The 27429-nt window shown below is 52.3% G+C and overlaps 1 protein-coding gene and 1 long non-coding RNA gene across 2 annotated transcripts in view; both read right to left on the bottom strand.

Moving 5' to 3' along the window:
* LOC138515431 (zinc finger protein 208-like) overlaps nucleotides 1–27429 on the bottom strand; it is a 488076-nt gene that overhangs the window by 164544 nt on the left and 296103 nt on the right. The window lies entirely within an intron of this gene.
* Nucleotides 22230–27429, bottom strand: part of LOC138517035 (uncharacterized) — a 29559-nt gene continuing 24359 nt past the window's right edge. The window contains exon 3 of the long non-coding RNA XR_011282345.1: nucleotides 22230–22397. This is a non-coding gene — a long non-coding RNA (uncharacterized lncRNA). The remainder of the gene's footprint in view (nucleotides 22398–27429) is intronic.

The following is a 27429-nucleotide window of genomic DNA, read 5'->3' as shown; positions in this document are numbered from 1 at the left end:
GCCTATCTACCGCAAAGGAACAACGCGTGGCTCCAAATAAACTTTTGCTGATCGACAGCAGAGACAATAGCAAATCGCTGAATATTCACTAAACATTTCATGTGAAATAAATGTACTTTACCAAATGTACAATCCTGCTGTTTACTTTTAAACCACAGTTTCATATTCCCAATTGTGGCGCACTGAGTTGTAACCTGATCTAACACTCTCTGTACTGCAAAGGAACATCGTGCGTCTCAACATGAACTTTTGCGGATTGACAACAAAGACAAATGCAAATTGCTGAATATTCTCTAAACATTTGATGTCAAATAAATGTACTTTACAACATTTACAATCTTGCTCTTTGCTTTTAAATCACAGTTTCATATTCTGAATTGTGGCGCGCTGTGTTGTGACATAATGTGTGTTGTCTTCCGGGTTCTGTGTAAAGTCGCGTAGTACTGGAGACGACTGGGCGCGTTTCATTACGCACCCTGTAACGTCACGGAGAAAGGCAGGGAATATGAATGCTTTGATAATATCAGGCTTAGTGGTGGGAGATATGATTTAGTGTCGCAAAAGCAAGTCAGCCAGGTCAATAGCGCCAGTCATAGGATCATCACATAATGTCGACGCACACCAGCCGGATTTATAGTTTCTTTAGTGGACAAAAAGTCGGTTGACGCCCCTAGGAAATTGTACTATTAGCGAACAAAAGGAGTGCTCTTAAAACACTTTCACCCTGACAACGAACAATACAAACAACGTTCTCAGAACACCCCCATTTTGTGTAATTGCAACCATTTCGGGACACTGCGAGTGTTCTTAGAACACATTCAACTAGACAGATTACAATACGGACAGCGTCCTGAGGACACCCCCAGTTTGTGTATTTACGAACAATTAAGTACACCGCGAGTGTTCATAGCTCATTTTTACCTTCCTTGCGAACAAAAATGACACAAACTCCGTCCTCTAAACACCCCACCATTTAGTTTATTTACAAAATGTCAGAACAGCCGTGTTCTCCGTGGACAAATCGAACGCAACAAAAAGGTCTAGCACATAAAAAAACAAAGCATTGAACCTATCTCATACTCCCCCACCCTCCCCAAACACTCTTACACACCAACACACGCCACTAAATACAATTTTTTATCCACGTTTCACTGCGCTGTACGCGGTCGACTGCGAATACAAGATGGCGGACGCCACAGAAAATCTGACGCGCCCCTCGCCGTCCAATCAGTGAACACGTCGCATGTCCGCGGACATGACGCAAGCCCATGGGCCAATCGGGGTGCTGTCCGCGGAGCGAACAGGGAAGTCCGTCCGCGAAGCGAACGCAGATATCACTAATTTTTTTGCCTTACATTTTACTACTGTCCAACTACTGGACAGATTTACACCAAATTTACAAAAGCACCCTTTTGGGACCAGGCCGCCGCTCCTGCCGCAAATTTGGTGTAAATCCGTCTAGCGGTTCGGTCTGTAGCCATGCGCAAAGTTTTTTCCCATTCAGTCTATGGGAGAAAAAAAATGTTTTGGGACCCCACTATAACTTTTCCCCCCCTGGACGAATCCTCACCAAACTTTGCAAAGAAGTTCAGAGTGACCCAACTACTTCTTTTGCAAAGTTTGGTGAGGATCTGTCCAGGGAGAGCGAAGTTATAAGCCGCCCAAAAAGTGCTCTTCCTATGGAAACAGCAACTTAACCATAACTACATGGCCACTACTGTGGCCATGTAATATACACATATATATACACACACATATGAGTGTTGGAGGGTTTGGCGTTGGGTGGGGGGTTTCCCCCCACATATATGGTACAATTGACCTTCACAATTCGGTCAATTGTGAAAAGGTCAATTGTCATTCGAACAGTTGTAAAACAAACAATTCGTATACAACCGGCTGTGCATACACGTTATACGTCCTCACAAAATGACTAAACTAGTACATGAAGTCTCCCCATTCCAATCAGACACACGTTGGTCTATTATGTTATCAATGAGGAGTTCAGTACATTTGGGCAAATATATAACCAACAGCACTATTGTGGGAAGAAGACGGAATTAAAAGAAAAAGCAGCAGCCTCTTCCCAGAGTGAGAATGGCACAGGCCATGCTGGCTCTATATTCAAACATTGACTTTAAACCCAGCGAAACACATCCCCATCGCGCATGATTAACAGAACAAACAAGCTTGTGTCGGAGACTTATAGAATGACATTTTTGGCAATTATATGATTAGGGTATTTATTTAGTGCAGGGAGGGTGGGCAAGTGGCAGCAAGTGGGAAGCAGATCGCAGAGTCATAGGGAGTAGGGTGGCCAGTGCAGGGTGTGTGGATCTAGGTGTTAAGGAGGAGAGATTCCTTGAAGAGGAAGGTCCTGAGCTCTTTCCAAACTGTAGAAGTGATGGGGCAAGTCGGATGTTCACGGGAGAGGAGGATCCAGAGTCTTGGGGCATACACAGAGAAGGCCTGTCTTCTGATTCTGTCCTTCCTGCACTGTCATAATTCAAGTCTGCACTGTGATGCTGGAAATGCACTGGAGGGACAGGGCCTCCCTGTCCTTGTTCAGTAGTCCTTTTTCATGTATGTTCTGTGTTATTTTGCTGCCCATGTGGGACTCCTGGCAGTGCAGATCTGCCTCTTTTTGGTTTTGGTCTACAGACCCTTGGGATACCCTTAGGGCACCCATGGGTGGGGGTACAAAACCCTGTATCCCTAGTGTATGTTGTTGGGCACCTGTGTGTGACCCACAGAGCAGGGTATGGGCTGGTGGCAACTCCATGCTGAATTGGACAGGTGGTCTGAGTATCCTCCATTTTGGGATGCCCAGGCCCTGCCATTGCAATCAGTTGATTCCTGATAGAAGACAAGCTGGCCCCTGTGGCTTCTTGCTTTCTATTGTCTGTTACCTTGTTTTTCCCAAAGTCCTGGGACGCCTTGACTCTGTCCCTACCCCGACTGGCTGTTGGGTGGAATTTCCATATATTGTATTGTGGAGAAGTCCAGGGCAGACTGGATGGAGCCTTCCCAGTGACTGTATGTTGTGGGTACACCCTGTGGGTGCGACCTGGGTGAATGGAGTGTGTAATCAATATGCACTTCATGTTATGGGTGTCTGGTTTCTGGTATGTAATACAATGACTGAGACAGCACTGCCTGAAACTGGTATGAATACAGTGTGGAGTGCTGAATGACAGGGTACTTGTCGGAACACACATTACTTGTTGTGAATGTCTGGAGGGAGGAGAATGGCCTGAATGCACTGTGAGCCCGATTGGCTGCCGGACTGCCCTTCAGAGTGATTGGTTGAGTGTGACTCAGCATAGTGAATGAGAGATAGAACAGAATATCTGGGGGCCTCTCACTGCTAGAAATTGTTCAGAAGCTGAAGTTGATGCTTGATGCTTAACCTTGAAGCACGCTGGATGACGAAGAATCTCTGCTGCTGTCCTTCGCTAATCTGAAAGCTGCTTGACTGTCAAGGAACTGATCCAAGAGAGGACCTGGCAACGACACCTCTTCCCGAGCTACTAGGGACCATCATGCGCCCGCTGATCTTTGCCAAAGCTCCCTGGACGTCAGACCCTCGAAAGGCTGCCGACCGGAGACGGGGACCGCCGCAGAATCACGAAGCGAAGTGCACGGACATTAAAGTCCATCACCGTCGATGACCACCATCGCCTACCGGAGCCGCAGTGCTCCTTTGCTTAAGACATTCATTTTCAGGCTGCCCTCTGCCACCTCCTCTCCCTCTCTCATCGCTGATAGCCTAACTGCCATTCAAGATTGGTGTGCCGCCAATGATCTTTGTCTGAATGCCAGCAAGACTGAGAACCTCCTTATTGGTACACCATCTCCATCCTTTCCTCTCACTCTCTGGCAGGCCTCCCTTGGCTCTCCTCCCACCCCACTTGCGCGGCTAAGAACCTTGGGGTTATCTTTGGCTCTACACTTTCCTTCTCTGAACATATCTCTGATGTCTCCAAAAAATCTAACTTTTTACTTCACCTCCTTAGAGGTACTCTACCTTTCCTCTCCTTCCCTCAAAAGCTCACTGTCGCCCAAGCTCTGGTTCTTTCTAAACTGGATTACTGTAACAGCCTCTTCCTAAATCTACCTGCCTCCACTCTCCGCCCTCTACAACTAATCCAGGACAGGACTGCGAGACTTGTCCTTGGCCTCAAGCCCTGGGATTGTATCGTACATAACTGTCTCTAGGTAGACACGGGACTGTTCTGCCATTGCTTGATTTAACTTGCCTTCTTTCTGTGTCTATCGTTGCTTCATTTTATAATCTGATTTGTATGCTATTTGGGGCTGTTAGCCGTGAACGCATTGTAAAGGAATCAATAGAAAGAGTGGTAACACATAGACCTGTATATATTTGCCATTATAGTTATTCCTGACTACAAAATGTGTATATAACATGAACCTTATTTATATAAAGACTGTTTTCACTAACATAGTGTGTGGATGTTCCTTTGTGGGGGCTTGGGGACTACACTGTACTTAAGAACCAGCCCGCATCACCTCTGCCATATAGAGTGCAGGAGTACAGATGCGCCCCTCCAGTCTTTACATGCACATATCCTTAATTCTGGTGGATCACAGGCCTCCAGAGATGCTGAGTTTCTCATTGAGGCAACAGGATTTAAAGAAGAACAGGGGTTGCAGTGGGAGCCAATGAGGCAATGAGACCAAGTGTATGGAGACTCCTCAAACTCCCCAGTATCATCCTATTTGCCTTCATAATGGTTTGTGCACATGCCCTACTGCCATGTGTTAGGGAGAATTCTCATTCTATGGCTAACTTCCCTTACCTATAGAGTCCCCCAGCAGCTTTGCTGGATTTGCAGGGTTTCATTATTTCTCCTGCTAAGAGTGAGACCCTTTTTCCCCACTCTTAGACAGATTGCTAGTGTGTGTTTAAGGCTATCTTGTGTGCTTATGGTCTATGGGGTTTTTCTCACCCTCATAGGAATCATCTTTTTAACATGTGTGGTACACAGCACCCTCCGTGCCGTACCACAGGGCTGTCGTAGCGACCCCCAGACAGACTCCATACCCTGGGACTGACTACTGTCTCCCAGGGCATGTTAAGTTCCCATTGACTTTACTAGTCAATTCTTATGAACAAAACCATCTTACTATGGAAGTACTGGAAAGGGTTAATAGTTTTTCCCTAGTGTTCATTTTCGAGGGGGTACCATACAGTCCCTCTCTCAAAAGTTTCTGGCTGGTGGCAGTGGTTACTACCGTAAATATTCGACAGCAAATATTTCCCTATGGGATTTTCCCATTGTTCGAGGCTACCACTTTTACTGACAGCCTCTAACATACCGCCAGTTTATTTTAATACTAACTTTACTCTGGTAGGTTTTTATTGCCAGAACTTTGATAATATTTCTTTCTCGTGTCTTTCTCTATAATCCTAACCCAGGTCGGGGATCCTTTGTTTGTCCGTTTGGCGGGCTTCTGCACAGAAGCCCTCCTCTCGGCGCCACTGAGTCGGGAGTAGACAGGATGTGTGGGAGGGGGAATAGGCACCCTGGACAGGGTTGCCTACGCAACCCAAGTCGCACTCTGCCCCGATAGGCTGGGGAGTTCTCCCGCCAGGAGAGCCACCCCACTGTGTGAGTGACAGATAGGCTGTATCAATGGGGGTCTTGCTGCATAAAAGCAGGATCCTTAGGACTGGAGGACAAGACATTGCCTCTGGAACTAAGAAACAGAAGAGGAGAGAAGCTGAAGACATCTGCAATGACTAAACCACCGGTGAAGCCCTACTGCAGATCCTCACCACTTTTCTCCAACGACTTGAGAAGATCTTCGCCTGCACAAGTCTTCTTCCCTTGAGCTGGTGGGGCCAACCAGTTCCTCAATCGCCTTCCAGGTCCTGCCTTGATCAAATTGCCAGTGCCCTGCATTCAGAGACCAGATAACCAGGTACCCGTCCACCACAACCGTGATTTAAAGGAGCGTATCTTTTAATCCGTTTTGGCATCACCGCGGCTGGCTTCTTCCCTGGGCAGTGCAGTAACTCGAACCTTCCTCCACGACGAGAGCCCCTCTTCCTCTGCTGGTAAACACGAACTGCAGGAACTGCCAGAAACCACCGCCACCGCAGGAGCCGCTTCCACTTTTTCAGGTACATTGTTCCGCCAGGCCTCCCGTTTCGAGGTGTACTGCTAAAGGTGTTTGAAATCCTTTACCTACCTCCTGGGTTGGCCGCCCCTATCGACTAACAGTATCTTTTACATTCTGCACCCTCCTTTTGAATCGCTAAACCAAAGACTTGACTGCAGCTACTGGAACAGTTTGATCCTGGGCACATTGCCCTGTACTACTAACTCTGGCACAGGCCTATTGGCTTTGGCTAAATGTGTTATAACTGCCTTCACTAGATTGCTTTTCACCCTCAACTATGTTGATGCACCAGAAACTCTTATAACCACTCTTCCTTCCCTCTTAAGTATTGCTGAAGTGCCATTTTGCTCGGTTTTCGCCTATGTATGACTTTTGCTAAAGTGCTACCTTGCCTAACTTGTTCACAATCCACTTGGGAAGTACTGTTCGTGTGTTTAAAAGGTTAAATCTGTATAACTTGTCCTTTGCCTACCTTTTGAGAAATTACTAGAGTGCCATTTTGCTCAGTTTTCACTCTTGCTCAAACTTGTCTATAATTTAAATAGGGAGTTGTGTATACTTTTCTTGACTGTTTTAACTTGCTTTGAGAACTGTGATTTATGTGTTGAACTAGAAGTGTGTAAAATAAATATGTATATTCTTTTTAATACAAAGCTTTGGTCAGTGTTTCCTTGTACCATAGTACTGTAGTCCTAATGTGTAAACCCTGAATACTGCTCATCTTCCTCTTGAGATAGTTGGTAGCTGTGGCTGAGCAGTCAGACCTAAGTCTTTATGGTACAGACTGATAACAAAGGGAATTTATTGCATATACCTGGAGTCTTAATCTGCTATGGTGCTCCCCAAGGGAACTGCAGTGGATTCTGCCTAACACCATCTACTGGAGAGATACAATCCCAGGCCAAGGACAAGTGTCGCAGTCCTGTTCTGGATTAGTTGCAGAGAGTGGAGGCAGGTAGATTTAGAAAGAGGCTGTTACAATAGTCCAACCTAGAGAGAACCAGAGCTTCTCCATTGACTATCCTTCCCTTCTCACTAAGTTTGGTAGGAAGAAGTTCAAAAAGGATATCTTGGCCTTCAACCCTGGTTTCCATATTGCCGACACTTCTCCTCCGCAGGGCGTACCTCTGATCTGTACCCCTCCCCGGAAGGTCTTTAAGGCTGGCAACCTTCTTCACATTGCCACTCTCAACTCTCTGCTGGAAAACACTCCTGACATCTGCTATCTCCTTGAAGAACTAGACCTTTATGTCATTGGTCTTACTGAAACTTGGTTCTCGACCAGCTCTGTCACAAGCTTTGACACTCTCCTCCCTGATGGCTACAAGATCCTCTTGGCACCCAGATCCTCCTGGTCCGGGGGGAGGTTCCCTGGGGGTGTAGCCTGGATCTTTCCTGAGTGGATTCCTGCCTCCATCATTCCCACTCAGACCTACTCCTCTTTTGAATGTGCCTTGTTTGTAGTCTCTCTCTCCCTCTCTCCCACTGTGGCTACCATCTACCGGCCTCCTGGTCAAATCGCCTCATTTCTCTCTAAGTGGGTGGACCTCTCCTCCTGGCCTCTACCACTCAACCTATCCTCATCGGTGATCTCAATATCCATTTAGACTCTCCTTGTTCTTCCTCTGTCCTCTTCTGTGACCTCTGCGACTCCCTCTCCCTGTCCATCCTCCCCTCTGGCCCGACACACTCTGTAGGGTACACACTCAATGTCTTGATCTCCTCTCCCCATCTCTATCCCTCTGACCACTCCTCTCTCTCCCTCTCCTGGAGCGATCACTCCCTCCTCTCCTCTCATCTCTCCCTCTCTTCCCCCCCCATGCTAAGCATACCCCAACACTGCCACCTATCTTCACGGACATCCGGCCCATGAAGCGTGTTTCAATTGAGGCTTTCGCCGCCACCTTCTCTCTCACCCCCACCCCCCTCTAACTCTGGCTGTCACACATCCTGAGACAGCCCTGTCTCTGCTCTACTCTTCAATTTCTGATGCTCTTGGCCCTGTCATGAGGATCAGTTTGAAGTCCAAAGCCAAGTGCAATTCCTGGTATGACTCCGACCTAACTACACTTAAACGTAAGTGTATGGCGGCAGAGAGGAAATGGAGGGCTTCTTGTTCATCCTCTGACAAACTGGCCTGTCGCCTGCTCCAAAGGCAATACCGACTCTCAGTCCTCATCAAGAAGAGAGTCCACATTGTAGGGGAGGACTGGCCTTGGAGGCCCCCCTCACCTGCATCATTCTCCCCAGGTGAGGACCATGACTCGGTGGGCGCCCCCTCATGCCACCCGGGCCCAGGTGGAGGAGGGTTCACCCGCCGATGACAATGCCCACACGTATCCATTGTCCACATGTATTAAAGTTTAGGCAGGCCTAGAAGCCATCTTGTCTAGCAAAGATGGCGCGAGTTTAGCGCACTGTAGCGCGGCCCCCACCTTTGGAGGGCTTTCAAGCATCCCTGCCGCCGCAGCACCATGGCAGATCCGCTGTGAGCGCGTTCCCATGAGAAAGTTGGGTATGAGCTAACACGAAATGTTAATACTGTAACATTTCACCGTCCACAATGTAATACTGCGCCCCGCGTGACCTGGTCAGCAAGGCCGGGGGCGACGGGGAAAACTGTAGCATAACTATCTGAAGAAAGCAGGAAAGAATTCAAGTATTGGTGTTAATGAACTACTTCTCTCAAACAGAACCTGCAAACTGTGAATTGACCATAAAAGTGTAACGTTTATATGACTTCACACCATAACTGGACTAATGCTGTTATATCACAGAGAAGGATGTACACAATTATGCAATGAAACTTATAACCCATATATGTAAAAATGTTTTTAAGTCTTATGTAGAAACCTTAACCCCTATATGTCTTCTTAGTCACCCATAGCGGCGAGCATCAATCTCTGTGTTCCATAACCTAGTACTACCTCACGTAATGCCAAATGTATATAAATAATCAAACACTGTAGTGGATAGAATGCTATACAATGAAAAGGTACACAGACTGAATGTATTAAAGAAATGTTTAATGAAGTCGAAATATATGTGTGTTCAAGTAGGTTAAAATAAGGCAGACGTTATAAAAGTTCTGCACCCAAAAGTCGGCAACGCACGAGGAAAATACCTTTGTGAATATGTGCAAGGCCATTCTCCCTCCCACCCTACGAAGCCCGCCAGACAAGAAAGCTAAGGCCCGTGCCGCGCTCCCCCACCTCCCCCAACCAAGCTGGAGCCGCTTCAGAGATTTGTAGGCCCCGTTACAGCATCCAAGGCCACAGCCCGCCACCTGCGTTATTTACAGCACGGTAATAAACCCATGTTTGAATCCACAGATCTACCAGCACCCTCTCGTAAATCCCACAATCCCCCCAGACCACCCCAAGAATCATGGCCCCGTGCAAGGGCGACCCCCAACACTGGGACAAGACATAGAGGCCCATTTATAACAACTTCTAACGCAGCAGAAAGACATGTACCACCCGTCCCAGGCCCCAGAGCCCAGCCCCTCGACCTAAAATACCGGTCACTAGGACACAGATAAATCTCACCCCGACAGACGACCACCAGACCCCTCACAAGGTGCATTCCTCATGTGTAGTATTTATTCATAAGATAACCTATTGAAAGATTTACTGTAGAAGTTAAATGTCGTTTCTTAAGTAACTGCAATGTGCATGGCCTAGGGCAAACAAGTCAGGGAAGGTATTCATCTTTGTCACAGGCTGCCCCAGCATACCAACACCGCCCGGATGACCTCAAGCCGGCCTGCCAGGCCCAGCCCAACCCACGAGGCTGACCAGTGACGTCCTCTCGCCAAGACCAACCACACTGCAGCAACACCTATAGTTAGTCGACGCCACCCAATCCCAATTAACTTGTGCCCCCTATAGTGTGTAGGTTCTGATGACGTTTTTTGTATTAGAAATGCGCCTGTCTTTGCTATTGTCAGACAGAGCGCTCTCGGAGGTTGCAGAGTTCTTTGCATGCCATATTCTGATTGATAAACTCCCACTTACGCTCACCCGCACTCTGTCTTGGCCTTATTCCCAATACGGGAGAGTCCTTTATTGTCTCTCATTGCGGGGAGGATCGTGCTGTATTGGGGGCGCTTCCTTTCAACATTCAAGCTTATGTCTCTGCGGCATCTAACAACTCGACCAAACTCTTTAAAATCTGCAAGGAGCTGGCCAACCCTGCTGCAGTTTCTACCCCTCCTGTTGCCCCCCTGGCTCTTTGCAATGCCCTTGCCTCTCACTTTATTTAAAAAACCCAGGACATCCTGTCCACCCTCTACACCCTTCCCCCTCCTCTCCCCTCCCCATCTGTGCTTGCTGACCCTCATTCAGCCACCCCCACCCTCCTTCTCGTCCTTTCCTCTTTTCTCCCCTGATGAGGTCACTAGACAAGTCCGATCTATGAAAGCCTTGTCAAAACAGGTTCATCCTTGTTCCTCTAAAACCACCAAGGACAACATTGACACCCTCGCTGCGGCCCTTGCTCATTTTTGCAACCACTCCTTTGCCTTAGGATTCTTGCCCTCCACTCTGAAGCACTCCCTTGTGCATCCTCTTCTCAAGAAACCCGCAGGTGATCCTTCTTGTCCAGCTAACTATCTCCCAATTTTCATTTCTCCCTTTCTGGGCAAACTCCTGGAAAAGTTGGCCATCTCTCAGCCTTCATTCCAATTCTGTTGGGTGTCTCCATGACCACCAGTCTGGCTTCAGAGCCGCCAGAAGCAATTTAGCTTTACTCGTGTCTTTCATCACACATGTTAAAAATGTTTGTTCCTGCACTCGTTATACAATGTTGGTGCTAGCATCCATGACTTCAACACAGACTGCTTTCGCATCTGTCCCCCCCAACTCACCGGCTGTGTTGAACTCTCTGGTGCTGCTTTGATCCTGGAGCCAAGGACGGTATCACAGCAGCTACTTCTCCTCCTCGACTCTGTCAATCAAGCAGGAAGGTCCCGGGTATCTCTGACACGCAATGCCAAGGTTCATCAGTCTGGTTTCCTGGCCTCCTTTTTAATTTGAAGGTTTCTGAAAAGTAAAGTTTTTCTTCCGGAAAGGTCAAGGGTATCTCCCTCCTTGCGTTCCCTTCTTGGTTTGCCATATTTCTCCCCTCATTGAGCTGTCGTTTCAAAACTGCTGTTCCTTTGTGTGCTTTGCCTCGCTCAGTGTGTGCTCAGCCTTTTATCCTTGTGAGGAAGCTTAATGGAAGTCAGGTGTGAGTTGTTACCCGTAATTGCCTGACCATAGTCGTGGGACATGTCAGGTACACTGCTCTGGTGTGAGTCTGCTTTCTCCCAGGGCGGGAGTGGGGGAAATTAAGTCCCAAAGTATCCTACCTGGTAGAATGGGGAACAGATGTTACATGGGGCGGGGTGGGCCGGGATACTGCGTCTCACAATCCAATGTCTCACTCCCCAAAGACCCCTCACCCAGGTGATCCTCCTGCATTGGTCCACCCCCAGGAATGGGTCCAAAAGCGATGGCCGTGTCCTGGCCACCTGATGGCAGCTCCCCGGGGACTAGTGGGTGAGACACCCTCTGGTTTCTCACAGTTGGCAGAGATCTAGTGTTCAACAGGGCCCAGTGGAGGGGAATAAGTAAGGGCAGACGGGACGGGAGTGGTGCGGGATCCATAGATGAGGGCACGGGGCATGCTAGGGTGAGGGAGGGGTAGGGGTGAGGAGAGGGTAGCATTAGGGGTAAGAATGTGTTATGGGCTGATGTAGTTTCTGGCGTTAGTTGCGCCAGGTGGTATTGGGAGGGATATCAATGTGGGTGGAGTGGGAAGCTAGGCGAGTCATTCTTTCAGACAATGATTGAGGGCGTGTACACCTGTTAGGCGTGCCAGTAGGCTAGCTTTGGGTAGTTCTGCGGGCTTGTGCCAGCATAGCATACGGGGGTGGCTGCTACTTTGAGCTGGGGGAAGTCTCTATGCAGAGGTGTTGGTTCTGCTATACTCCACTTCGGTTTGCGTCATGTAAAAACATGAAGCAGAGTATAGCATATTCAACGCCTCTGAGACGGAAAGTCCAATGTGCAAACCTTCCGTGCCATCATTCAAAGCCATATTCAAGTTAGACGTTTGACCTGGGCAAGTCAAATGTATCCACAACTAAATGGAAGGTGAGGCCGTTCCAATTTGACTACAGTTTCTTAGACATGGCCCGAGTGTGACACATACAAAGAGTCACACCTGAATGCAGACGATTGCTATACTCTTTGCATGAAGACAGTCCTGAAGAAGGTGGCAAGAATCAGATCATCCAGCAAAACCAGTTGACAAACACGGGAAGACAGCAGGAACGCTCCTATTGCAGTTCCCGGTTCAAGCCAGGGGGATTAATAGATATCAGGACATGCAGTCCCCTTATACCAGCCTTCACAGTAGCTTTTTAATTATTTACAATAGTACATTTGCTTTTAATGGGGAATGGATCACTCACAGTATTGGCTAATAAAGTAATGATTGCCACAATACTGTTTGTGAACCAACCCATAGACAGGCCGATTCATGGAATAAATGTGCGCCGAAAATCCCGGCGCAGAGGGGCCAATACGTGCGCTGCGCCGAAAATCAGCGCAAAGCGCAGGGAAACCAGCGCACGTCGATTCATGGAAGTCCGTGCGCAAGAAAAGCAGAGGACGTGCGCCGAAAAAGCGCGCGGCGCAGGCCGGCGCACAGGTCAACCAACGTCGTGCGCCACGGCCACTGCGCCATCACTCCGAGCGCAGCGCACAGCTCTAAAGTAGGCGGAACACAGGGCGGGACACTCGGAATGGGGAATAAAATGGGGCACAACACTCGGAATGGGGAACAATGTGGGCGGCACGGGGAAAGTTCAGGAGGCAAGTGCGCGGAACGCCCACACGCTCGCATACAACACGTATTCATGGAATAGAATAGGGCAAAAAAGCGCACGCTCAAAGCAGCGCACAGGCACAAACAGGCACAAACACGACCGCCACAAGAAAGCAGGCGGTAGCGTGTCTGCGCCTGCAAGAAATGTGCGCTAAAAGGCGCGCCAACAAATAGCACCTATATACAGACATAACCAATGTACAATACTGTTGCCCTCCTGGACAAATGACGTACAAAGGGGTACCCACAAACACAGACACGCGCAGAGAGAAAAAATAAACGTGTGCGTGCATACCGGGGTGCGCGGTAAGTTCCACACGCGATATGGGCTGGGCGGGTACGTGGATTGCAGGGGTGCGCGGGAAGTTCCACACGCGATATGGCAGGGAACGTGGATTCGAGGGGTGCGCGGGAAGTTGCACACGCGAAATGGGCGGGTACGTGGATTTCAGGGGCGCGCGGGAAGTCCCACACGCGATATGGCAGGGAACGTGGATTCGAGGGGTGCGCGGGAAGTTGCACACGCGAAATGGCCGGGTACGTGGCTTTCAGGGGCGCGCGGGAAGTCCCACACGCGATATGGCAGGGAACGTGGATTCGAGGGGTGCGCGGGAAGTTGCACACGCGATATGGCCGGGTACGTGGTTTTCAGGGGCGCGCGGGAAGTTCCACACGCGACATGGCCGGGTACGTGGATTTCTGGGGCGCGCGGGAAGTTCCACACGCGATATGGCCGGGTACGTGGATTTCTGGGGCGCGCGGGAAGTTCCACACGCGATATGGCAGGGAACGTGGATTCGAGGGGTGCGCGGGAAGTTGCACACGCGAAATGGCCGGGTACGTGGTTATCAGGGGCGCGCGGGAAGTTCCACACGCGATATGGCAGGGAACGTGGATTCGAGGGGTGCGCGGGAAGTTGCACACGCGAAATGGCCGGGTACGTGGTTTTCAGGGGCGCGCGGGAAGTTCCACACGCGATATGGCCGGGTACGTGGATTTCTGGGGCGCGCGGGAAGTTCCACACGCGATATGGCAGGGAACGTGGATTCGAGGGGTGCGCGGGAAGTTGCACACGCGAAATGGCCGGGTACGTGGTTATCAGGGGCGCGCGGGAAGTTCCACACGCGATATGGCAGGGAACGTGGATTTGAGGGGTGAGCGGGAAGTTGCACACGCGAAATGGCCGGGTACGTGGTTTTCAGGGGCGCGCGGGAAGTTCCACACGCGATATGGCCGGGTACGTGGATTTCTGGGGCGCGCGGGAAGTTCCACACGCGATATGGCAGGGAACGTGGATTCGAGGGGTGCGCGGGAAGTTGCACACGCGAAATGGCCGGGTACGTGGTTTTCAGGGCCGCGCGGGAAGTTCCACACGCGATATGGCCGGGTACGTGGATTGCAGGAGTGCGCTGGAAGTTGCACACGCGAAATGGCCGGGTACGTGGATTACTGGGGCGCGCGGGAAGTTCCACACGCGATATGGCAGGGAACGTGGATTTGAGGGGTGCGCGGGAAGTTGCACACGCGATTTGGCTGTGAGCTCCCAGGCATTACCTGTACACCCTCCACGGCCCCTGCAGGCAGCACACACCACAGGGAACTACCCTGCACACCTGCTCATGTCTCCCACCACCCCCACCCCCAGCACTGTGGGCAACCTGCCAGCAGGCCCCCACCCATGGCCAACCCATGTCTCCCACCACCCCCACCCCCAGCACTGTGGGGAACCTGCCAGCAGGCCCCCACCCATGGCCAACCCATGTCTCCCACCACCCCCACCCCCAGCACTGTGGGGAACCTGCCAGCAGGCCCCCACCCATGGCCAACCCATGTCTCCCACCACCCCCAGCACTGTGGGCAACCTGCCAGCAGGCCCCCACCCATGGCCAACCCATGTCTCCCACCACCCCCACCCCCAGCACTGTGGGCAACCTGCCAGCAGGCCCCCACCCATGGCCAACCCATGTCTCCCACCACCCCCAGCACTGTGGGCAACCTGCCAGCAGGCCCCCACCCATGGCCAACCCATGTCTCCCACCACCCCCAGCACTGTGGGCAACCTGCCAGCAGGCCCCCACCCATGGCCAACCCATGTCTCCCACCACCCCCAGCACTGTGGGCAACCTGCCAGCAGGCCCCCACCCATGGCCAACCCATGTCTCCCACCACCCCCAACCCCCCATCCACCTGGGGCACCCTCCACCAGGCCCCCACCCATGTCCCCCTGGCCCTGACGATACACAATAATGGCAGTAATGACCAGCATACCCAGCACAAACACCCAGGCAAGGATTGCATGCACCCACATAGTGAATGCAATCACATGACACAACCCCAAAGGCAAGTAAGCAAAAGAACACATGGCCGCCACACACACATACACAATGGGTGCAAGTCAATGTCAAAACCCATATCATGGCATGTAAGAAACCAAAGAAAAAATGACACAAGTGTAAGATAATATCAAAATGTATTAAAAATAAAAATAAAGTAAACTCTGACAACTATCTGGTAAAGCAAATAAAAGGTCCATGTCCGGGAACAAAAATGAGAAACCAAAAAACAAAGGATAGAAAAAAGAATAGATTTCGTCCAAAGTAAACACATGTAGAATGAAATGAAAGATAAACCATTACGACATGGTGTGACCAATATGAAAGTTAAAAAATTAATCTCACAAAAAATAACTATATTTACAGGATTGTTCAAGGGTCCATGAGCCCAACACCACAAATTAAACCTAATACTAACTATCTAAAAAAATATGTACAAAGAAGTGGCCATTGTCCAAGCGGTCCAAAAAAAAATATTTAAATAAAGGAAACCTAGCACTAACTAACTAAAAAACTATATACAAAGGCAGCGGGCTAGTCCTGCGGCTCACTTGGTGATGCTGGCCAGGGCATCCTCGAACTCCACGTCAATGTCCTGGAGGCGGGACTCAGTCCTGGCCCCGAGGTCTCGCAGGGACAACCCCATGTGCTCTCCAAATTCCCTGCGAGCCTCCTCGAGGCACTCAGCCCGCCTCAATGCCTGATGCATGGAGATCTCCGCCCTGGCCATGGCGAGCCGCTCCTCTTCCGCCCGCTGCCGCTCCGCACCTATCCGCTGGCCAAACTCCTCCCACACGGAACACACCGCCATGCCAGGGTTGCCCTGCCCTCCGGCCGATGCCTGCCCCTCCGATCTTGATGGCCCTGAGCCATGATGCCTCCCACGTCGAGCCCGCTGCTGCCTGCGACGCCACTGCCTCTGCCAGCACGACGGCATCCAGGCTGATGGTAACCACCGACGCCGTCGTGCACGTGCCCTGCCCGATGATGCCGGCACATCTTCCATCTGCTGGGGTCCACTTGCTGTGTCGTCCACCCCTGCTGGACCTCCGACTCCCAACTGTGGCAGGGATGGGATCCCCACCGAGCTGGCTGCATTGGTCGGGGCAGGTCCACAGGGGGCCATGGTGGCATCTGGGCCGGAAGACGGCAAGGAGAACGACTGGTGGATAGCCTGCACAGAGGAGGAGAGGGCCGTCAGATTGGCCAACACATGCAGGAACCCCCCGAACATGGCCGATCCCAATTGGGCCACGTCGGCACGGTGCACTTCGTGATGACGTGCGTGCTCCTCCCGGGAAGCACGCACGGCATCACGAATCACAGCCGTGCGCATCGCGACCCCAATCAGGACCTGCTCCACGCGGCCAGGGGTTCCCACGGCCGCAGGTGGAGGGGAGTCAGTTGACATGGACATCCCCTCTACCTGCGGACGGGCCTGGGACGGGGCATCCCTGCTGGTGCATGGTGGTGCACTCACAGGGTCAGGGACAGCGACATGCACAGGCCCCTCCACGGTGACCTGTGCTGCCTCCTGCCCCTGGCCCTGGACTGCACCACTTGCACCAGCAGGGATGCTCCCACCAGGGCCCATGTGTGCACCAGTGTCGGCCTCCTCCTCCTCTGTGCAAACCACCAACCTGGATGGCTCCTCACCGTCTCCTGCCGTAGCAGGCCCCTGTGGGGGCTCACCCACCCCTTCCGCTGCAGCCGTGGGGGCATCCCCGCCGCCTTGCTCCACAGCGCCGTCTCCGCCCTCTTCTTCACTAGCCGCTGCGTAGAGGGAGACAAAGAACACAAGCATCAGGCTACTGTACAATGGTCCCCTAGACAGGAAGCAATAGCAGATGAGCACCCCTGTCAAAGTACACTTCCATCATGTCCCTCCACAACACATGGGTCAGTCCAGGCAAAACACACACAGTAACAGGCATGGTGCATGCCATGCACATTTCCATGCATGTCCAATTGACTCTTGAAACATTCAATGAAATGTAACTCACATGCATCATGGCTCATGCATATCACATGCACACACTACACCTCAGTCACATCCATCTGGCCACAATCACACCAAACACAGGCAAAACAAGGGTAAGGTGGGTGCGTCACTGAATCTGTGCATTGTCACACACATGAGTCATGCATCCATGGCATGCACAAGTCACAGACATGCAGGTCAGGCACACAGACATGGCTACCATATATGTACCTGGCATCAGCACCCATCCTCACCCCCATCCATGTCCAGGTACAGAGACTGGCATGCTCTCATGTCCCAAATCTGCATAGTGCTCCCCATGCCGCATTTCTACACATGCAACAACCATGTGGGTCACACATCACTGGTCGCACATGCATTACCATGATGTCCCAGCACACATACATGCATACATGGCACATGGCACACATACAGGCAAGTATCATAGAACCAGCACACCGCAACATGCCCTGTCTCACACAGTGATGCTTGGACACTTACCGCTCAACTCCAGACGGGTCTCCCTCTCAAGGATCTGGGCGTGGAGCGCTGGGCGTACGCGTTCCAGGACCCTCTTCTGGATGGAACTCATGTGGCCCCGGCCCCCCTCCACGAGGCGCCGGGCCTTCACAAGGGTCCTGGACCTCAAGTCCTCCCAGCGCTTCTTGATCTTCAAGACGTTGCGGGTTGCCACCCCCTCCGCGTTGATGGCAACCACACAGTCGGCCCAGATCCTCTCCCGTCCTTCCTTGCTGGCGCGGGACGATCCAAAGAGGGCATCATACTGCCCCAGGACATGCTCCACCAGGACACCAACTTCGGTGGCAGTGAAGCTGGTGCCCCTCTGCCCCTCTGGCCTGGGGTTGCCACTGGTGCCAGATGTAGAAGTGCCCGACATGGCAACCCCAGAGGCAGGTGTGGGTGGGCAACTGGGTCCTGGGGCTGGGCTGTGGAGCGATGTAATCCCAGTTGGGAGTCTTCAGTTCCAGCAGGGGTGGACACAGCAACTGGACCCCTGCAGATGGCTGATGTGCAGGCACCAAATGGCAGGGCACGGTGGCAGCAGGCAGGCAGGCAGGCAGGCAGCAGCAGATAGCACGTGGGAGGCTGCTCAGGGCACTTGGGGGGCAGTAACTCGGCCTTCGGGGCAGGAGCGTGGTGTTCCGTGTGTTTTCGGGTGGCCAGCTTGATACGGAGTGATTTGGCACGTGAAATTCCTGCACGTCAGCGTGAAATCCGAGGAAAGGCCCTTAGCGCGTAAGTGCGTCAGCACGCATACGCGATTCTATTGGACCAGAGTCCCTCATCGCGTAAGCGCGTCTGACGTGATCCGCACGGGCGTTCCCCACTCAGCACGTGAAGACGGAGCACACGTGGAAATCCTGCACGTCAGAGTGTCATCGCGTGTAATTGGCCAAAAGTGCGCGTACACGCCATTGGCCTATGTACGTGTATTTCATCGCGTGTAATTGCCCAAAAGTGCGCTTACACGCCATTGGCCTATATACGTGTATTTCAGGGGCGCGCGGCCACTTACACAGGCAAGTACGTCAGCGCACCTGTATGCCTGCAGCGTGGGAATTTCCACACGCGATTGGAGTGGGAACCCGATTCCAGGGGTGCGAGGCTCACACGCTGCCTACTACACGCGCAAGGCATTAATTTGCGCACTTTTCAATAAACAAGCCAGATGCCAGGATGAACATACCGTTCCTAGCAGCAGTGGCAGTGGGCTACCAAAGGAGGATGAGGAGGAGAGTCAGGGCCAGAATATTCACACCCAGAACCAGCCTATTCGGGATGCCTGATGACCAGGTGTATGGGAGGTACAGGTTTCCAGCACACATCATACTGGACCTGGTCAGTGAGTGGGAGGATGACCTCACATCACCCACCCTGTGCTCCCAAGCACTCAGCCCCCTGCAGAAGGTCCTGAATGTACTGCACTTCTTGGCCATAGGATCCTTTCAGCGGACAAGTGCCATAGTGGGTGGTGTGTCACAGGCCACGCAGTCACGCTGCCTACACCAGGTCTTGAACATCATCACTGCACGGCCTTCAGTCCGCAGGCACATATATCTCCCCAGGACTCATGCAGAAAGGCGGACGTGCATCCAGGAATTCTATGGTGTGGCTCAATTCCCCAAAGTGCTTGGTGCAATTGACTGCACACATGTGGCTCTACGTCCACCCAGGGCAACAGAGCACATCTATAGAAACCGCAAGCACTGGCATTCCATCAACGTCCAAGTTGTATGCAATGCCAAGGGAATCATCACATCAGTATATGCCAACTATCCAGGGTCCACCCACGACAGCTTCATCTACAGAATGTCTACCCTATGCCGGGACCTAGAGGCTGGCCAGCATGGAGATACATGGCTGCTTGGTGAGCATGAATGCCACTCCACATGCATGCATGTCAGATACTGGGTCATGACACAACACCACTAATGATACCCATCACCACCTCCGCAGGGGACAGTGCCTACCCTATCAGCCCCCACATGATGACCCCAATCCGGAACCCCACCACGCCACCCCAGGTAAGGTACAACACAGCCCACATTGCTACACGGGGCATAGTGGAGCGCACATTCGGAGTGCTCAAGTCACGCTTTCGCTCCCTTGACCGTTCTGGCGGGCAGCTGTTATATGCTCCCCGAATAGTGTGCAGGATCATAGTGGCAGCATGTGTCCTGCACAACGTTGCAACACGCCGGGGCCTGCCCGTGGACATGGTGGTGCCCCCACATCCACAACCACATGCACGCCCGCTGCGCATGGGAGGGGAAAGGGCACGGGGGGAGGCAGCCCGTACGCAACTGGTGGCCAACTTCTTCACCTAGGAATCACAGTGCTGGCTAGTGCACACTGCTCTGGCACATACCATCTGACAATCAATGATGACTCTACCTGACAATGTCTGAAAATTACTTGACAATGAACTGTCAGATACACATCAGCCTGAGATTGTTAACATGGAAGTGTCAATATGTGTGCACCCCTAGCTACACATACACCAGCTATGCTTCACAACGCAAAGACACAACTCCATCAATCTAAAATGCATTGCCACAGGCGATTCACTACATGACAACATTGCCATGTCACCCACTCCCTTCACAGTCCCGCCACTGAGGACACCATGTCATGGTATGTGACAGCAAACAAACTGGCCATCACAACATGACACCAGTGTCACAAATAGCAGTGCCCCAAATGGAACATAGCCGCACTTGAGCAGCTAACCGCCCTGGAGCCACTACTACACACCTGTGTAAGAGTAATTTCTATCAAATTACACACCAACCCACCCTGAAGCCCACCCAAACAAGACACATTGCATGTAATCAATGGTAGTCTCATTACCTGATTCAGCTGGTATGTCCTCACCGTCCAGATGTACAGTGATGGCGCCATGCAAAAGTGTCAGTGCACATCTACCGACATGTAGTGTGACTCCAGAGAGTATGCCCTTGTGAAGATCTGTGTGAAATACCTGCAAAACATGAGCAACATATGTAAGTAGAGGCACATATCATACCATCATGCATAGTTAGGTGCAACAACAATGAACACTATGAATGTCTACACAGTATTGACTATGGACTGGCCAACAGCTCATGGGAGTCCAATGTCACCGTGTAATTTGCTGTCACTTGGGCACACCCTTTGCAAGCCCATGGAAAGGGAAGCAGGAGGGGTGTGGATGTCTGCTACCCAAGCATCGAAACCAAACTCAGGACAAGCCTGCATGTGCCCAGCCACAATACAGTGTATGCCCAGGTACCCACACAAGGCAACACTCTTGCAAAATAACAATGAAAAAGAGAAAAAATGGCCATGAAAGGGCCGGCGGGGGGGGGGGGGGGCCACCTATGAGGTCCGAGGACAGGATGCACGCCACAATCCACCTGTGTGGATCATGGGAAAGGAAAACACCCCATAGGCTCGTGGCCCACACGGCTACTCTGTTGTGGGAGATGAGTCGCTATGGCTCTGCCCAGACCCTGCAGCTGACTCTGGAGGTGGGGGAGCTGCCTCAGAAGATGGTGTGACAATGGGAGGCAGCCCACGCAAAGCACGAGTTTGCTCCTCCATGGCTGCAAGCAGGCGGGTCTGGTAGTTCTGGTTCTGGGTTATAATCATGCGGAGGTCCCCATGCAGTAACTCCCGGGATGACCTGACCTCCGCACGAGTTGCCTGCATCTCGGCCGAGAGCGTCCGTGTCAGACGCTCCAGCTGCTCCTCTGTCCTTCTATGGGATGAAGCCTCAAGCTCTAACAGGGTCGACCTGAGGTGACGGAGTTCTTCCCTCAGGGCTTCCCTGTGGCGCTGGGACTCCATGGAAAGTGATTCCCCCAGAGTCGCCAGTGCCGCCCGCCTGTCCATGTTGGACGCCAACATATCCTCCCTGTGTGCCTGGCAGATGGACTCTGTAGCCTGCTCCAGTCGCTCCATCAGCCTTTCTGGGGGGACAATGGAAGTGGCCACCCTATCCATGGCCTGTGCAATCATCTCGGATGATGCTGCCTGTTGGGTGGCCATACCGTAGATGGATTGCTCCCATACGGTATTGCCAGGTGGCATACGGCCACCACGTTGACGGGCACCACACCTGCCTGGGGCAAGGCGGACTGCGCCTTGCTGTGCCGGCAAGGCCTCAGGCTGCAGGACTGCATTCCCTCTCTGATCTGCAGCCCCAGGAACAGGATCAGAGATTGGGTGGTGTGGCCCTGCATCCGTAACCACCGGAGGCTGATCTGCCGACACTGACATCCCCATTGAGGCCAATGGCCTGGCTGCAGGTGGGTCGGACAGAGGAGATTCTCTCCCAAGAACACTCACCTGCGACTGCACATAGGTGTCATCCTCCGAGTCTACACCTGAATACTGCTCGGGGGAGGAACCCCCAGAGACACCCCTCGACAGCACGGCCTGCAGCACTTGTGGGTTTTCACCCACAAACACACCACGTCCCTCACTTGTGGTAGGTCGGCCCGGGTTGCCCTCCTGGGACGGCTCCACCACCACATCCCCAGCATCAACAAGTGCTTCGTCCCCTGCAAAGACATGAAAGAGAAAAATGGAAACAGGCATTAGCACCATGGCATGCAACAAGGGCTGATGAACAACATAGGCAGTAGTCCTACGACACATGTCCTACATGACTGGGAGTCCTCCTATGATTTCACCATCACTGGGTCTGTAGGGGAGGCTCAGGGCATACTATGTACTGATTGGAGAGCAACGCCTGCTCACCTTGATGCCTAGCACTGCCATCACACATTGGGCGGTGATTGCCATGTCAAAGGCACATGCCATCACACACATGGCATGTGACATAGCCACCAAGTGAAGAGGGAGAGGAGGGCTACTTTTTTGGATTTCAACCACTCTGGTCCTGACATTGCATCGTCACATCAATTAGTATACATGTTGTACATGGATCTGCTAGTCCAAATTGGCAACGATGCACAGTGCCTTGTCTAGATCAACATAATGCAGTAAACATTGTGATTCCACCTCCCCAACACCTGTAACGGAATAATTTTGCATTCGTGAAGCACCGGTCAAGTAATGTTTGTAGGTGCAGCGGAGCACTGAGGGGTGGTGGGGCAGAAGGGGATGCCAGTCAACAATACTACTGGTGCTGGTGTCATTCATGTCACGCAAGTGCAGGGGTGGGTGGCACAATGAAGTGCAAGGGGGAGTGGCGGCTGGAAGTGCTGTACAAGGTAAGTAGGACTTGACGTCAAGGGCAGATGGTGTTAGGCGCAGACAAGTGCTGGGGGGGTGGCCTATAGGGGTACAGAGACAATCATGCTGTGCTGTGGGCTCGGAGGGGACAGGGGAGGTACACACTGCTTCTGGCTCGGCAAGGTCCTTTCAGATTTCTATGTGTCCTGCAGAGTTGTCACATGCCGCAGATATGTGCCCTTGGATTGGGGATCTCATCTTGGTGAGAAGGGTGAGGCGCTATTGCCTTTGGAGCATGTGGCAGGCCAGTTTGCCAGAGGATGGCCATGATGCAGGACATTCCCTCTCTGCCACCCGGCACCTGTGGTTTGGGTTCCCAAGATCCGAGTCATGCCAGGACTCTGCATTGGCATGGGGCTTCAGACAGGTGGTCATGACCGTGGCTGAGACATCCAGTGTACCTGACATGGAGTGGAGCATGGAGTGGGCCCTGTCAGGATGGGAGTGAGCCTAAGGGGGAGCTGGATGGGGGGGACATTTTGGCAGCATGAGCCTCGACTGACACACACTTCATGGGTCGGAATACCAAGAAGGTGTGTGACAGTGGTGAGGGTGGCTTTGCCTGTGGGGTGTTGAGGGTGAGCTGGGAGGAGAGGAGAATGTGATCACTCCAGGAGAGAGGAGTGCAGAGATGGACGGAGAGGGGAAAGTCAGATGAGATCAGAGCATCAAGAGTGTGCCCTGCAGAATGAGTAGGGACAGACGGGAGTCTAGAGGGTGAGAGGGAGTTGCTGAGGTCACAGAAAGGTCAGGTGGGGGCGTCAACAGGCATGCAGGTGGATGCGTACCGCACCAAGGATGAGGAATTCTGTGTCTGGGGACATGAGTGAGGAGGAGAGGTGAGGACACTCAGAAAGGAAGTAGTACATTTGACCAGTTTTCCCAGACACAGTACGCACTGTTTGGAATGTCAAGGTGTGGTGGACAGAAACCTCACACAAGCCATTCCAGAGTGGAGTAGGTCTAAGTAGGTGTGACAGTGGCAGGAATACCCTCAGGGAAGCCAAGGGCACACCCCCCCTGCACAGTGGTGGCGGGCCAAGGAGAGGGTCAAGGATGCAGACAGAGCTGGCCGTCAGACATGTTTCCATGAGACCAAGGATGTCAAGGTGCATAACCTCATGTAAGTGACAGTTATCGGAGGAATGCCTGATGCAGCCGCAGTGAAAGGAGTGTAATTGTGGAGGAGGTTGACAGCCTTGTAGGACTTACGGGGAGTGCTAGAGATCAGAGGTGCCGCATGTGTAGGAGTTGGAGTGGGAGGCGGAGAAGGTTCATGGGAGGGTGCAGGGAGGCAGTGCAGGATTGATGAGGAGAGAGGAGGGGGGACAGCAGGAGAGGTAAGGAAGTTGATGAGATGTGGGTAGCATTTCTCAAGGAGATTGAGGTTGGCCTAAGGGCCTTGGACTGAGACGCTCCCATTACCATGCACATCATTAGTGGTATCTGAGGATTGGAAGGAGGCCAGGAGTACACCCCAACGGGTCCCACCTATGATGGTGGAAGAGGAGCAAGGAGAGAGGACAGGGACCATGTGAAGGGTCTATGGGACAGGCAAAGGCATGTATGAGCAGATGTCAGTGAGAGTTAGCTTAGAGTAGGCTCAGATGCACTGGTCAGCAATAGGGTGGGTCGCATTGGAGGGCAGGCTGCCCTCATTTGACTTTTGGCAAGCAGGTGTCGTGCGTAGGGCACGATGGTCTGAACTGTAGAAGTCATGGAAGATAGACCATGAAGAGCAGCATGGAGTGTGAGGGAATGGGGCTCGAAACCAGACGGTACCAAAGGACCCAGGAAGGAGGTGGATGTCAAGGCTACATCCACATTATGACTGCATGTTGGTAGGCATTTATATACAGAGGACGCATTAGCATGTGGTATCATTGCATGTCAGGCATGTGAAGATGAAACTTTAATGGCTGGGGGAAAGGAGAGGAATGGTATGTAAGACATCAGATGAATAGACAGGGGAGTATGAGCAACAATGTAGTGACAAAATTACTAATCAAGGGCAACTTCCATGGTGTTGGCCCATATGTGCACTGTTGCCATTAGGGATAGTGCTGTGGCCAGATGGTGTTGCACTGAACATACTGGATGAGGCACATGGGTGCCACTATCAACTCTGCCACACACCCCCTTGACAGGCACCCAACATGAATGCTTCACACACACAACATGCACATGGATGATACACACATGCATGTGCACTCACCGGATGATGCCTCGTAATCAGGGAGGTCTCCCACACCTTGGAGTTGTCCCTCGGTGACGTAGGATCCAGCTACGGACTCGTGTGGTGTGAGTTCTATTTCCTGTGCTGGGGACCCACCTCCAGTCACCAAGGTTGCGGCATGACTTGAGGCCAGCTTATCCTTTGCCCTGCGCTTAAGGTCATTCCAGCGCTTCTGGCAATCACTAGCTGTGCGCCTCACTACTCCAAGGGCACTTATTCTGTCAGCAATGGTCTGCCAGTGTGCCTGGCGTCTGGCATGTGTGGTCTTGGACCCTGCAACGATGACCATTTCCCTATCATGATCTGACACATACTGAACAAGTGCATTAAGTTCGGCGTCTGTGAAGCTTGGCTTCCTTGATGGGCCGGACTGTGCAGCCGTGTCTGGGGCATCAGCCTGTGCCGGACGTGCACTCTTCCTCTTGCGCTTGGAAGGGGGTGGGGATCCAGAGTGTCCTACGCCGCTGTGGACACTAGGGGCAGGAGCCGTGGTGGACTCTGTACTGGGTGTGTGTGATTGCCCACTCAGCATGGGAGTAGGTGCAGGCATTGGGGGTAGTGGGATGGGGTCAGGCCTGATCTGAGGTGCATGAACTAGGACCGACACAGTCTTGGCAGGGTGTATGAGAGGTGGGGTGGATTGAGCCACACCCTGGCTACGGGGGCCAGCAGATGACCTATCTGGCATAGATGCGCGTGCCCTGATGACACCAATGTGCACCGGTGCACGTACAGTGGACCTGCTGACCTGGATGTCAGCGATGGAATCACCCTCGGACAGGTCTGGTGCCACAATGGCCTGGTCCGACATGGGCTGATCAGGGTTGGTATCAGCCACATGACTCTCAACTGGGGGGGGGGGGTTGGGGGGGGCATGGGTGTCCCTGACTGTTCCTCCAGACTGGGGGGAACAGGGGCGCCCTGCAAGTCACAACCACGTCCCCTGTTGGATCCTCCACGGCCACCACGTGTGGCTCGGCCACCTTTGCCACCCTTACGGCTTGCACGCCTCCCAACCATGGCACTGATGGTATTGTGCGTATGGGAGTGGGTGTGCACAATTGTCCTGGGCAATTGGGTGTCAAAGGGGTTGGGTACCAGATGGTATTCGTACCCTAGTGCAGTGGCAAGGCTATATGACACCCCTGGGGAAAGATGACGGGTCACGCAACGCACAGGCACCCCAAAAAAGTTAAGGAACGTGCACAATACCCCTCCTAGACCACGTGTGCTGATGGAAAACCCTGCACTACGCTGTGGCATCCAGTAACACAATGAACGTATGCGTGTCACACGCGGCCTAGATTGACCTCTGAAGGGGTAGGCTACACACGGGGCAAGCACAGATGTTAGATACGTGCGTGACTCACCGTCTGCCAGGTAAAAGAGCGTGAAAAAATAGCACTTTTGGTTGGCAACACCCCCGCCAAAAGAAGAGGTGTACGCTGTCTGAGGAGACAGGACAACTGTAGAAGGGGACACTGTTTGAGGGAACAGGCCCAGGAAAACCAGTACAAGAGGAAAAAGAGAAAAGAGCTGTCAGAGGTAACAGGGAGTACGAACTGGAAACGCCGTGAAGTAAATCGCGTGTGAAACGACAAGAAGTACCGAATTCACCCACTCGCTCTCCACGAAAAGCACGTACAAGGAAATAGTGTTCAACACTACCTTTTATACAGGCCCACACGTACATCGTCACTTACGGCGTGTACGTGCTTGGCCCATTTTCACCAATCACACGCTTTGGCACTCCTGCGTGTAGGTATCTTTTCACCAATCACACGCTTTGTCACTCCTGCATGTGGATCCTTTTTCACCAATCACGCGCTTCGACACTCCAGCGTGTAGCTCACTTTTCACCAATCACACGCTTTGTCACTCCTGCATGTGGATCCTTTTTCACCAATCACCCGCTTCGACACTCCTGCGTGTCGCTCACTTTTCACCAATCACACGCTTTGACACTGCACGTGCAGGTAACTATTGACGCACATATGCTGGTGACGGGTTTTCGCGCGATGCGGGTTTTCGCGCGATGAGTGTGGGGTTTTCAGGTGCAAAATCACTCCCTATCAGGCTGTCCACGCGTTCTAACACGA

This window comes from Ambystoma mexicanum, chromosome 6q (genome assembly GCF_040938575.1).
Source record: "Ambystoma mexicanum isolate Mex_15411 chromosome 6q, UKY_AmexF1_1, whole genome shotgun sequence".
Lineage (NCBI taxonomy): Eukaryota > Metazoa > Chordata > Amphibia > Caudata > Ambystomatidae > Ambystoma > Ambystoma mexicanum.
This window is presented reverse-complemented; position numbering and strand designations above follow the sequence as displayed.